Source organism: Mixophyes fleayi, chromosome 1 (assembly GCF_038048845.1).
Source record: "Mixophyes fleayi isolate aMixFle1 chromosome 1, aMixFle1.hap1, whole genome shotgun sequence".
NCBI lineage: Eukaryota > Metazoa > Chordata > Amphibia > Anura > Limnodynastidae > Mixophyes > Mixophyes fleayi.
Window position 1 is genome coordinate 136,857,119 of NC_134402.1, and position 11,001 is coordinate 136,868,119.

An 11,001-nucleotide genomic window follows, 5' to 3' on the forward strand; every position below is an offset into this window, starting at 1 on the left:
TGGCTGTGTGGAGACTACTTTCAGATATTTCTGATACACTGCTGCTACCCAGGGACGTCTTTCCCATTGGGCACAATGGGCAGGTGCCCGGGGGCACTGCAGCCCAGGGGGGCCCGTCGGAGGCAGAAAAAAAGAAAAAAAACCCTGGAGAAAAAAAAAAGACAATACTTACCTTGCGGTCAGCTGGCGATCCGGCTCCCTCCATGGTCTACTCCTCCGTACGGCGCTCACAGTGCATGTCGGGCGTGACGTCATCACGCCCACCCCACATCCATTGCAGAGCGTGACGGAGGAGGAGACCATGGAGGGAGCCGGATCGCCAGCTGACCGCAAGGTAAGTATTGTCTTTTTTTTTTTCCAGGTTTTTGGGGTTTTTTGCTGCCTCCGACGGGCCTCCCTGGGCTGCAGGGCCCATATATATAATCTTTTTTATATATATATATATATATATATATATATATGTATATATAGGGGCCCCGGTGCACTGCTGTGCCCGGGGGCCCAAGATGTTGTTAAGAGGGCCCTGCTGCCACCTATTACTTTATATTGTATATCACGGGTGCTTGTGACACTACATCTTTTGCTTCTCTCTGTCTCTATTTCGGTATATGGTTGGAGTTTCTGGAAGCTATTGGATATTGACTGTACCAGCTTGCCAAGATTAATACTCTGCATCTCTATTACGTATTCAATATTTATTGACGGTCTGGGTGATTTTTACCAGCTAACACTACCTAACTTGGCGCCATTTTTTCCTCCCATCTTTGTATATATTGATTATTCTGTTATCGTAGTACCATCCGAAATCTGGGAGGGAGGCTGCCTCCTCTTATGAAGAAAGTGTTTACCTATATTGGACATTATTATCATTCACTCATATATTCTGTGTTTGAGCGCCATATTTATTTTATTATCTGCTACATATATGTATATATATATATATATATATATATATATACATATATATATATATGTATATATATATATATATATACCTTTTTTATTCCTTGCAGTGAAATAAATTTGTATAGGCTGTATATTTAAGGCTTCCAGCTGCCCAGCAATACACAAGAACCATGTGGCTATAAATGGAAGTCATATCTTAAATTATAATATATATTTTTACATCAGCATGTAATTTTAAATAATGTACTGCTGTTACTGCAACAACTTGCCAATGGGCAGAAATGGAACCTGGACAGCGTTGAGAGCAGACATCATCAGACATCAGTGCGTCCGGACTGCAGCCTTGCCAGCAAGGAGAAGGTAAGAGTTGTTATTTTTACTTTACACTACACCTTGAACCAAATTAATCACTCATTGGTTGTGGGCTTGGGCGAATTGGCCATAGGCCTTACTGGGAATTTTCCCAATAGGCCTGTTGTCTAATGGGGCCACTTGATTTGGTTTTGGTCTTTGTTTGTTTTTTTGGTTTGTGCATCAGTCTGGTTTTGTTTTTGTTTGTTTTTTTTAAAACCAATGATCTCTTTTTTTTATATGGTGCTCTGCAGCCCAGAATCATCTGCGCAGACCCTGGACTAAAGGTAGGCGGCCCCTACAACTGCCAGACTGTCTCTTATTGCAGGCCGGCGGAGCTCTTGCAATGAGCCTCACAGGAGGGTATTAGTGGTAGTGAGGAGGGGGGGGGTTGGCTGAAACCTTGCCTAGGGCGCCTGGAGACCTTGCACCGGCCCTGCCTGTACCCCACTACACAAGTGACATAATGTGGAATTATTACTGATTACTATGGAATAAGCGCTGTTTTATACACCCTGTCCATTCAGGAATGTCAATACAAAGTTGCACATAAAAGTTGCACTGTTGTAAAACTTTAAAGCGATTTGCAACAAGTTTTGTATCTCGGAAGCTTATAATGATATGTATCTATTAAATATTTTTTTTAATATTACACTGTTTCCTCAAACACTAGGAGAAATCCCAACATTGAATTTAGTCATAGATATTTGCTAAATACTCATTGTATATATTACAAGGAATGTACGTTCTCTAATTAGAGCAGACACTATTTAAGTACCGTATATACTCGAGTATAAGTCGACCCGAATATAAGCCGAGGCACCTAATTTTACCACATAAAACTGGGAAAACTTATTGACTCGAGTATAAGCCTAGGGTGGTAAAGAGCGCTAATTTAAAAACCTGTTTGTTCATTATCTAATGTAAGCTAATTTGATTTACCTTGAAGCAAAGTTTTGAAGTGTAACCTTATTTTGAAAATGTACAGTGCACAGTAAATTAAAAAAGAAAAGAGAGAGAGAAAGAGAGAGATAGAGAGATCAGTCTCTGGATGTACAGGTGAGGGAGACAGACTTAGATGAGAACTTCTCACCCACTGATTTTGGGTATGTACTACAGTGGCAGATTTAAAATCAAAGTAATCAATTGCACACGGTGGAGGAGGAGTTTGTGAAGGAGCTTATTGTGATAATTATTGAATGAGTTAATACCTGTCAGGATAACCCCTACACATATACTTTTGATTACTTTGATGTTATGTCTGAGATTGACCAGGCTACTGAACCGCTGGTATCTCTGGGTGAGAAATAGATCAGACTCAGAGATTGGTGAGAAGTAGAGGTGAGTGTCTGGATACTGATGTGAAAGATTCCTCAGCTGTTTCTGTTCTGAACACAGGTCCGTGTCCCGAGGTAAAACAAACTCTGAAATTACCAGAAGCGACCAATCGGCAAGGATATGCCTGCTACGATCCGAGAGTGACATATGGTGAGATGAATGACATGAATGAAGCACTGCAGATTTTTCACTTACCCCGCAGTTGCAGTGGAACGCATATGCGTTCCAACAACAGGAAGTTCGGCATTTGGAATGCAAGTTTGCGTTCCAAATGCCGAACTTCCTGTTGTTGGAATGCATATGCAGAAGTTAACAGCCGAGGGACCGGACACCAGGTAAGTTCACCCGTGTATAAGCCGAGTGGCCTTTTTCAGCATACAAAAATGTGCTGAAAAACTCGGCTTATACACGAGTATATACGGTAGGTTAATATTGAAGCACCTCACACCTTGAAAAAGACCTGCATCATATTGAAACGTATTAGTTGGTGTTTTATGTATAGATACGAATCCGTTACCTGCCACCAATTTCTTCCGTGTGATCCTGCAGCCATATTAACTAGTCTCAGTTTACATCTTTGCTGCTAAAAATCGAAAATGTGAATACATCTTTGTATATATATATATATATATATATATATATATATATATACACTTTATTGTGGGCGGGTGTGCTGATCACAGTCAAACAGCACCCTGTTTTTCTCTACTAAATAGTTTGGATGTCACTGATACTGCCCCTCACACATTTGCTTTCAAATTTAAATACTTGGAATTTTAAAAGCAAGATATTTTTGGGGCGTGTTCTGCTCACAATCAAACAGCGCCCTGTTCCCTGTCCACTAAATAGTTTGGATGTCACTGATTCTGACCCTTGCACTACTGCCTTTCGATTGAAACACTTTGATTTTAAAAGCAAGAAAGAATATTTTTTGTCAACTCTTAGTTTAATAATATACTATTACTTCCAATAGCCACTGATTGTAAATAAACTTAAGATTTATGCAGTAATATCACAGCTATGTCAATATACATTGCCTCTTTCACCCTGAGTAACCAACTTTCTGAGCACAGAATTGCAGCAAACGTCCTACCCACATGCTATCACTTCTAAAATGGCAGCTGAGAACAGGAAGGAGGGCTATACACTGAACATATCGATCCAATACTCGGGAGATCCGACAGTTTACATAGAATTATGTTTTGCCTTTTCTGTTTTTCATTTCAGAGTTTAGAGCAAGACACTGAGTCATGACTCAATTCGACTCCGTACCCCAAAATTCCTATCGATCTAATTCTATCTCCATACTGGATATCTGTAGTAAACCATAAAAACAAAATATGGGGGAAAGGTAGAAATTCTTCTTGTTTCAAACACAACAATGGGAAATTGAATAGCTCATTAAGTAGTCTTATGCCAATATATAGATAGTTTTTTATAACATAACCATTCAGGTCATGGTTTCACTTCCCGACAATTCACACAGTTCATCCGTGTTACATATATGTATATAATTAAGACATAGGGCTGTCATACATATGGCCATATACAGTTACACGGCTCTCAACCAATGGCTGATCAGGGATTACTGGGCTCTGAGCTACCTGGGTTGGTGATGTCACAGAATTCTCTACAATCTGATTGGTGGAAACTGCTGTTTACACTTAAATTTCAAACAGAGCGTCTGTCATCTCCACAGGTAATGTAACAAGACTGTGACGGGGATTATATAATATATGGGATATTTTCAGGGGGTGAGAATAATTTACAGCCTGTGTGTTTCTGGTTTACCCATCTCTAAGCTCTGTGTTAATGGCTTTAATCTGGTAACAATATTTACAGTACATTGTAAGTATAAAAAGAACGTGGACCTGATTTTAAACCCAAATACATTTAAAAATTCAATTCAAAAGTAATGTGGAAAATAGATATTTGACTAAAGTCAAAGACTTTACTGAAACAGCATATCTTCATGTAGCTACTTCTGCCATTGATTTAATTTCATATGACAGTAATTAACAAGCTTAGTGGGAAACAGTCACTATAATATTTTTACAAGAACTAATTTTAATGCTGCAGTTTACAATAGAACTATACACATGAGAAAGGTTTATTTTGGCACACTGGGTAAGCACTTGGCAAGGTGGTTATTTTAGTCTGTGGTGTAAGGACCTAAAGCAGGTTACCCATAGACTGGTCAGAACATTGTCATTAGGATACCTCCTACCTGCCATCAGAAACGTTAAGAGGTACAGAATTGAAGATAACCGGGGGAGATTTACTTTGTGGTTTGCCTATGAGTATTGACTAACGAGATTTTGTCTGACCTAACAGATTGGCAGATTCACAAGTAATTCCCCATAATTCACACAGTTCATCCATGTTACATATATGTGCATAATTAAGACATAGGGCTGTCATACATATGGCCATATACAGTTACACGGCTCTCAACCAATGGCTGATCAGGGATTACTGGGCTCTGAGCTACCTGGGTTGGTGATGTCACAGAATTATCTTCAATCTGATTGGTGGAAACAGCTGTTTACACTTGAATTTCAAAGAGAGTCTGTCATCTCCACAGGTAATGTAACAAGACTGTGATGGGGATTATATTATAAATGGGATATTTTAAGGTGGTGAGAATGATTTATAGTCTGTGTATTGCTGGTTTACCCATCTCTAAGCACTGTGTTAATGGTTTTAACATGGTAACAATGTTTACAGTATAGTATAAGTATGAAAACTTGGACCTGATTTTAAACCCAAATATCTCTAAGAATTGAAAGGTGAATACAAAGGGGAACATTTTCTAAATGGTTTTACAGAAAATGTGTATTATTATTATTATTATTATTATTATTATTGATTTTTAAGGCCAAATGTGCTTTACAGATTAGTGAGGAAAACATGTCATATATAAAACAGCTACATACAATATAGATAAAATAAATGCCAATATAAAAACCAAGGGTAGGGAGAACCCTTCTCCTGAGAGAGCTTACAATCTAAAGATAGCAATAAAAGTGCAGCAAATAATTTATAAGCCCAAAATGCCCTATAGTTAATAAAAATGCCCCAGTTAGTGCCTTGTGTTTTTCCTACACCAGATCTGACGTTCTATGGGCTCTAGTGATAGTCTCCAGCCCTTTATTCAGGTAAGCCCACTTGTGGGGTCACAGGGGGAACAGGAGATTAACCTTTATATAATAAAAGATTGAATATACAGGACTATAATGGTGCCCATGTGCATTAGCCCCAATGTGAACTAACTAAACTAATCCAGAACTAACAATTATTTTAGTCCAACTTGATCACCCCGTGATAGAGAACCAAAGACAGATGGAGAGAAAGGGGGTGAGTGGAAAGTAACAGAGATTAGAAAGGATGAGGAAGTAATGGGGTGAGGGGAGGAGGATGAGCGAGGGAGACAAGACAAGGTTGGAGGTAAAGTGTAGAATACATTTAAACACAGTGGGCCTGATTCATTAAGGAGAACAAAGCAAAAAAGGACTATATTTGATCCTAGACAAAACCATGTTAAAATGCAAGGGGTGCAAATTAGTTTATTATTGTGCATATAAGTTAAATACTGGCTGTTTTTTCATGTAGCACACAAATACTTGATAGCTTTATTTGTACACTGAATTTTAAAGTTGACCTAGGACATGCCCTACCACTAAATTTACCTCCCCCTCCAATGCAACATGGTTTTGCCAAGGTGCAAAGTTACTCATTTATTATGCTTTCCTTTCCTTAATGAATTAGGCCCAGTAACTTTGGGACACATTTTTTGAGACGTGCTTTTGGTAACTTTTTTTTAATTAAATAATGAAGAGCTCCGAAAGTAACCATGTATTGAATAATTTTCCTAAAAACAGATTGATCGCTAAGTCTGACAAGAGACAGAACAATGAGTGAAGACAAGCCTGTCATCCGCAGATCTTCCAGATGTAAGAAAAATATAAATGTGTTCATTAGGACGGGGCTCCAAAAATCCGGGGCACCCAGTGGTAATATCAAACAAGAATTTAATACGAACATTTAGGGCACCCAGTGGTACACCAAGCTCCCCCCATCTCCCATCTTTCTGGTAACTCCGATGTAACTTGTTGAGTCCCGAAGCCGCCATCAGCCTGTTCTGTTACAGACAGATAGCGCTTACTTTCTGTTCCTGCCCTGGTCTCTGGCTGTAGGAGAGCAAACTGCAAGTAAGGGGTAAGAGAAGAACTGCTATGGGCCCTGACAGGAGAGTTTGCAGGGTAGTCTGTTTTCTATGATTGTCAGCAAATTATGGCTCCCTTTGTATGTTTATTAACATATTATGGCCCTGTTTTCTATGACTGATGCCATAATCTGGTGACAATTTTTAAGGTTATCACTAAATATTATATGAGAGCTGCTTTGCATATATAAAATAGCAGATGTCCTCCACTTGGATATGAGCTTTTTTCTGGTAAGATATATTTTGGTTCCTCACTATATCGTGTTTGTGCCAATGCGTCTCAGTATGTGTTTCTTCCTTGTTTATGGTATAGTTTCGCCACAATTGATAAGCAGTATGGTAGTTACATACCTCCTAACTGTCTAGAATTTAGGGCTCTGTCCCACTATCCTGCCCGGGAACATATTTGTCAAGCCAGTGGAAATGTTGGGGTAAGGAAGATAACTAATGACCACGCCCCCATCGTAACTTGACCATACCTCATTAAGATCTGGTCATGTTTGTCTGCCTTGTATGTCCCTGTATTCTGTATACTCTGTTTTTCCCAATACCTGTTCTGCCGATCACTGTGTCACTTTACATATCAACTACGATAGTAATAATAATAAATGGGACTCATGTACTAGCCAAGACTCACGGCTATGCCGCGGAAGCTAACTTTTCCATGTAGATCAGTTATGGACTCTCTGCCGGCATAGGTCACTTTCTTGCAAAATTTCACAGAAGTGATGTGCAAATTGAAAGTCCCTTATCCCTCCTGAGTGCCAGATGGTGCAGACTGGATCTACACACAAGAGGTAGCTATTGCACACAAAGGAACGCACATAACAGACAACTGGGGAGGAACTAAGGGTGGAAGTCACAAAACAAGGGTAATGAGCAAACACATGGATGCAGATCAGAGACATGAGGAACACGTTTAACAGATTTTATATAGCTAATGCCATGGGGTAAATTAATAATAATTTGTATTAAAACAAAGTCACCCATCATTGAGAATATGTTAGCTGAAAATGAATATTCTTGTCTCCCCAGTGCCAGGAGCTGTAATGAAGTCCCTCGTTGGAGATCCCAATGACACCTCCCAGAGGAATAAGGAAAACATCTCTGTGAATTCCATTGCTGAGGTTAAATGTCTTGTCTACTATATTATATATGGAAGATCATTGTTTCAATTCTAAATTGAGGCACAGGTTAAGCTTTGTTGTAATATTGTTAAATTATATTTATATTGTAAGTAATATTCAGTCTTTATTCCATGCCTCCCAACTTTTGCAATCCCCGAATCAGAACAAAGCACAGTTTGCAGAGCTGCGTCCAGAAATGGAGGTGTGGTCACATCACAATTTATGCGTGGCCACACCCTCATGGGCACCCTTTACCATCCTCCCCTAACAACTCCTAAGATTTTAATCTCTTCTATGTATATAGATGTACATGTAATATTATGGGCCAGATTCATGTTCAGACGTATCTTGTGTGAAATAGACCTGCGCTTGCTCTAAAACTGACTTTACGCCAATTGCATGCAATTCAAGTCCAAAAGCAATATGACACTTACGACTGCATACAACACAAAAGGGAACAATGCTGGTGGCAAGGTGTGGACGGACATAGACATTGTATAATAAGGGCGTGCCGAAGGCGTTCCGACGCAGATGCGGCCGATTCAAGACCTGTGTTTCTTGTAAGTACGCTTGTTTCAGTCGTTTCATTTGCATCAGTTACAGGGCAGGTGTAAGTGCCGACTGATAGTGATGGCTAACACAGTATAGTCTTTATTTGGAAAAGTACACGTATGCGTGCCACTAACTAGCACAGAACATGGGTATGCAAGTAAGATAGACCAGAAAAAAATATTGGGCCTGATTCATTAATGAAAGGAAGTAAAAAAAATGAGTAAGTTTTCTCCTGGACAAAACCATGCTAGGGGTGAAAATAGGTTTATAGGTTTATTATATTGCACATAAGATAACTACTGGCTGTTTTTCATGTAACACACAAATGCTTGATAGCTTTATTTTTACACTGAAATGTGAAGTTGATCTAGGACATGCCCAACCCCACCTATAAATCTGCCATCACATTTCAAATTTGCCTCCCCCCTTCAAAGCAACATGGTTTTACCAAGATGCAAAGTTACTCCTTTTTTACTTCTTTTTTCTTTTTTGCTTTACTTTCCTTAATGAATCAATATTCATTGTATGTACAATATGCATTAAGGATATCTTGATTTATGTATTTAATGTAAAAAAATATAAAAATTATTATACTGTTTAGAGTTGTTCATAATTTATTTTCTAGACTTTATTTCAATACCATATATTGTACATACGCTTGTGTGTATACTGCGCTGTGCTCTGTTAATGTACAACATGTAATGTTTAGGCAGAGCGTACTTACACCAAGATTCAAATTGAAATGCATTTTGATGTTCGCTAGGATTTGAATATGGGTTCCGTGATCTTCTCTTAGGCGTAAGTTAGGTGCAAGTTGCGTTCGGACTTGAATCAGGCCCTATATGACCCTCTTCTTCAAGGTTCTCATATTTCCCTAACATGATCCTCACCAGGTAGTGGTCCAGGTACCAGATATTCCCACCAATGGTTCTTTAACATCCATCTTGCAAAGAGCCTGTGGTATGAATCAGCAGTCATTTTTATACCAGTAACATGTAAATTTTATCACTTAAATTTAAAGTTGAAATGTCTTAGTAGGCTCTAGTAGCCCCTTTCCTTATTATTTCCATTATCTAGCTTTCGTTTGTATTGAGAGTCATTCATTTGTCTCCATCCTACAGTATGCTTGTAATGACATTTACTTTTTATATTCCTGGTTGTCTTAGGAGAGTGTATCAAGCCCGAGGTCACCACCGCGTGGATTTTATCTGGGCTCCAGCTCGGAGGTATTTTCTACATATATAACTTTCTAAAGATATAAGTCTTTCCATCAGTGGACTCTTCATTTTATATTTATTTATTTTACACCAATGGTATATGGTTGAGGTTGAAGCCATATGTCGTGGTGGTGATGTGATGGTGGGTGGACTACAGCAACATCAAGGTGGGTGGAGGGGTAAGACAAAAAATGAAATCCAGTCCCCTTGATAAGTGCAATTAATAATATTGCCCGCTCGTTGTTCATAATTAATCCCTAAATGCATTTAATTAATGTTAGTGCCCCCTTCATCATCATCATCATCACCACCATTTATTTATATAGCGCCACCAACTTTACAGCGCTGTACAGAGAACTCATTCACATCAGTCCCTGCCCCATTGGGGCTTACAGTCTAAATTCCCTAACGTACACACACAGACAGAGAGACAAAATAGGGTTTGTTAGCAGCCAACTATTTGTTAGCAGCCAATTAACCTATCAGTATGTTTTTTGGCGTGTGGGAGGAAACCGGAGCACCCGGAGGAAACCCACGCAAACACGGGGAGAACATACAAACTCCACACAGATAAGGCCATGGTTGGGAATTGAACTCATGACCCCAGTGCAGTAAGGCAGAAGTGCTAACCACTACGCCACCGTGCTGCCCCCTTGATGATTTTAATTAATAATAGTGCCCCCTTAATGATATAATTATTTTAGGGCTTCTCTCTTTTTTCGTCTTTCTTTTGTCCAGCACCTGTTCTCGCAGTGTGTGTAGGGAGGCTCCTGGATGTGACATAATAACGCTGTCATGCTTAGGGGAGCCGGGGGCCCCTGCATACAGTCACATCAGGGACCAGGTGCTGCTGGCAATTAAGATGGCAATTTTTTAAAAGAGAACCCCGGTGTCATCTGTTTATCTGCTAAAATGTAACATTCTCAACTTAAACTCAAAGTTGGAATGTATTAATAGTCTCTAGTAACCTCTGTCCTTGTTATTCCAAGTCACTGACTTCCCTTTGTATTGAGAGCCATTCATTTGTCTCCCTCCTACAGTATGTTTGTAATAACATTTACTTTTTATGTTCCCGGTTGTCTTAGGAGAGTGTATAAAGACCAGAGTCACCACAGCGGGGATTTTATATTGGCTCCAGCTCTAAGGTATTTTCTACATATATAACTTTCTAAAGATAAAAGTTTTCTCATCTATAGACTCTTCATTTTATATTTATTTATTTTACACCAATTGCATATGTTTGAGGTTGAAGCCATGGGGCCTAGTGGTTATGTGATGGTGGGTG

At 39.2% G+C, this 11,001-nt stretch overlaps 1 long non-coding RNA gene across 1 annotated transcript; it reads left to right on the forward strand.

Moving 5' to 3' along the window:
- Positions 1-1,181: 1,181 nt before the first annotated feature.
- On the forward strand, positions 1,182-7,946 carry LOC142106046 (uncharacterized). Its single transcript, XR_012679733.1, has 3 exons — positions 1,182-1,266; positions 6,477-6,548; positions 7,856-7,946. It is a non-coding gene; the product is annotated as an uncharacterized LOC142106046 (long non-coding RNA).
- The last annotated feature ends 3,055 nt before the right edge of the window (positions 7,947-11,001 follow it).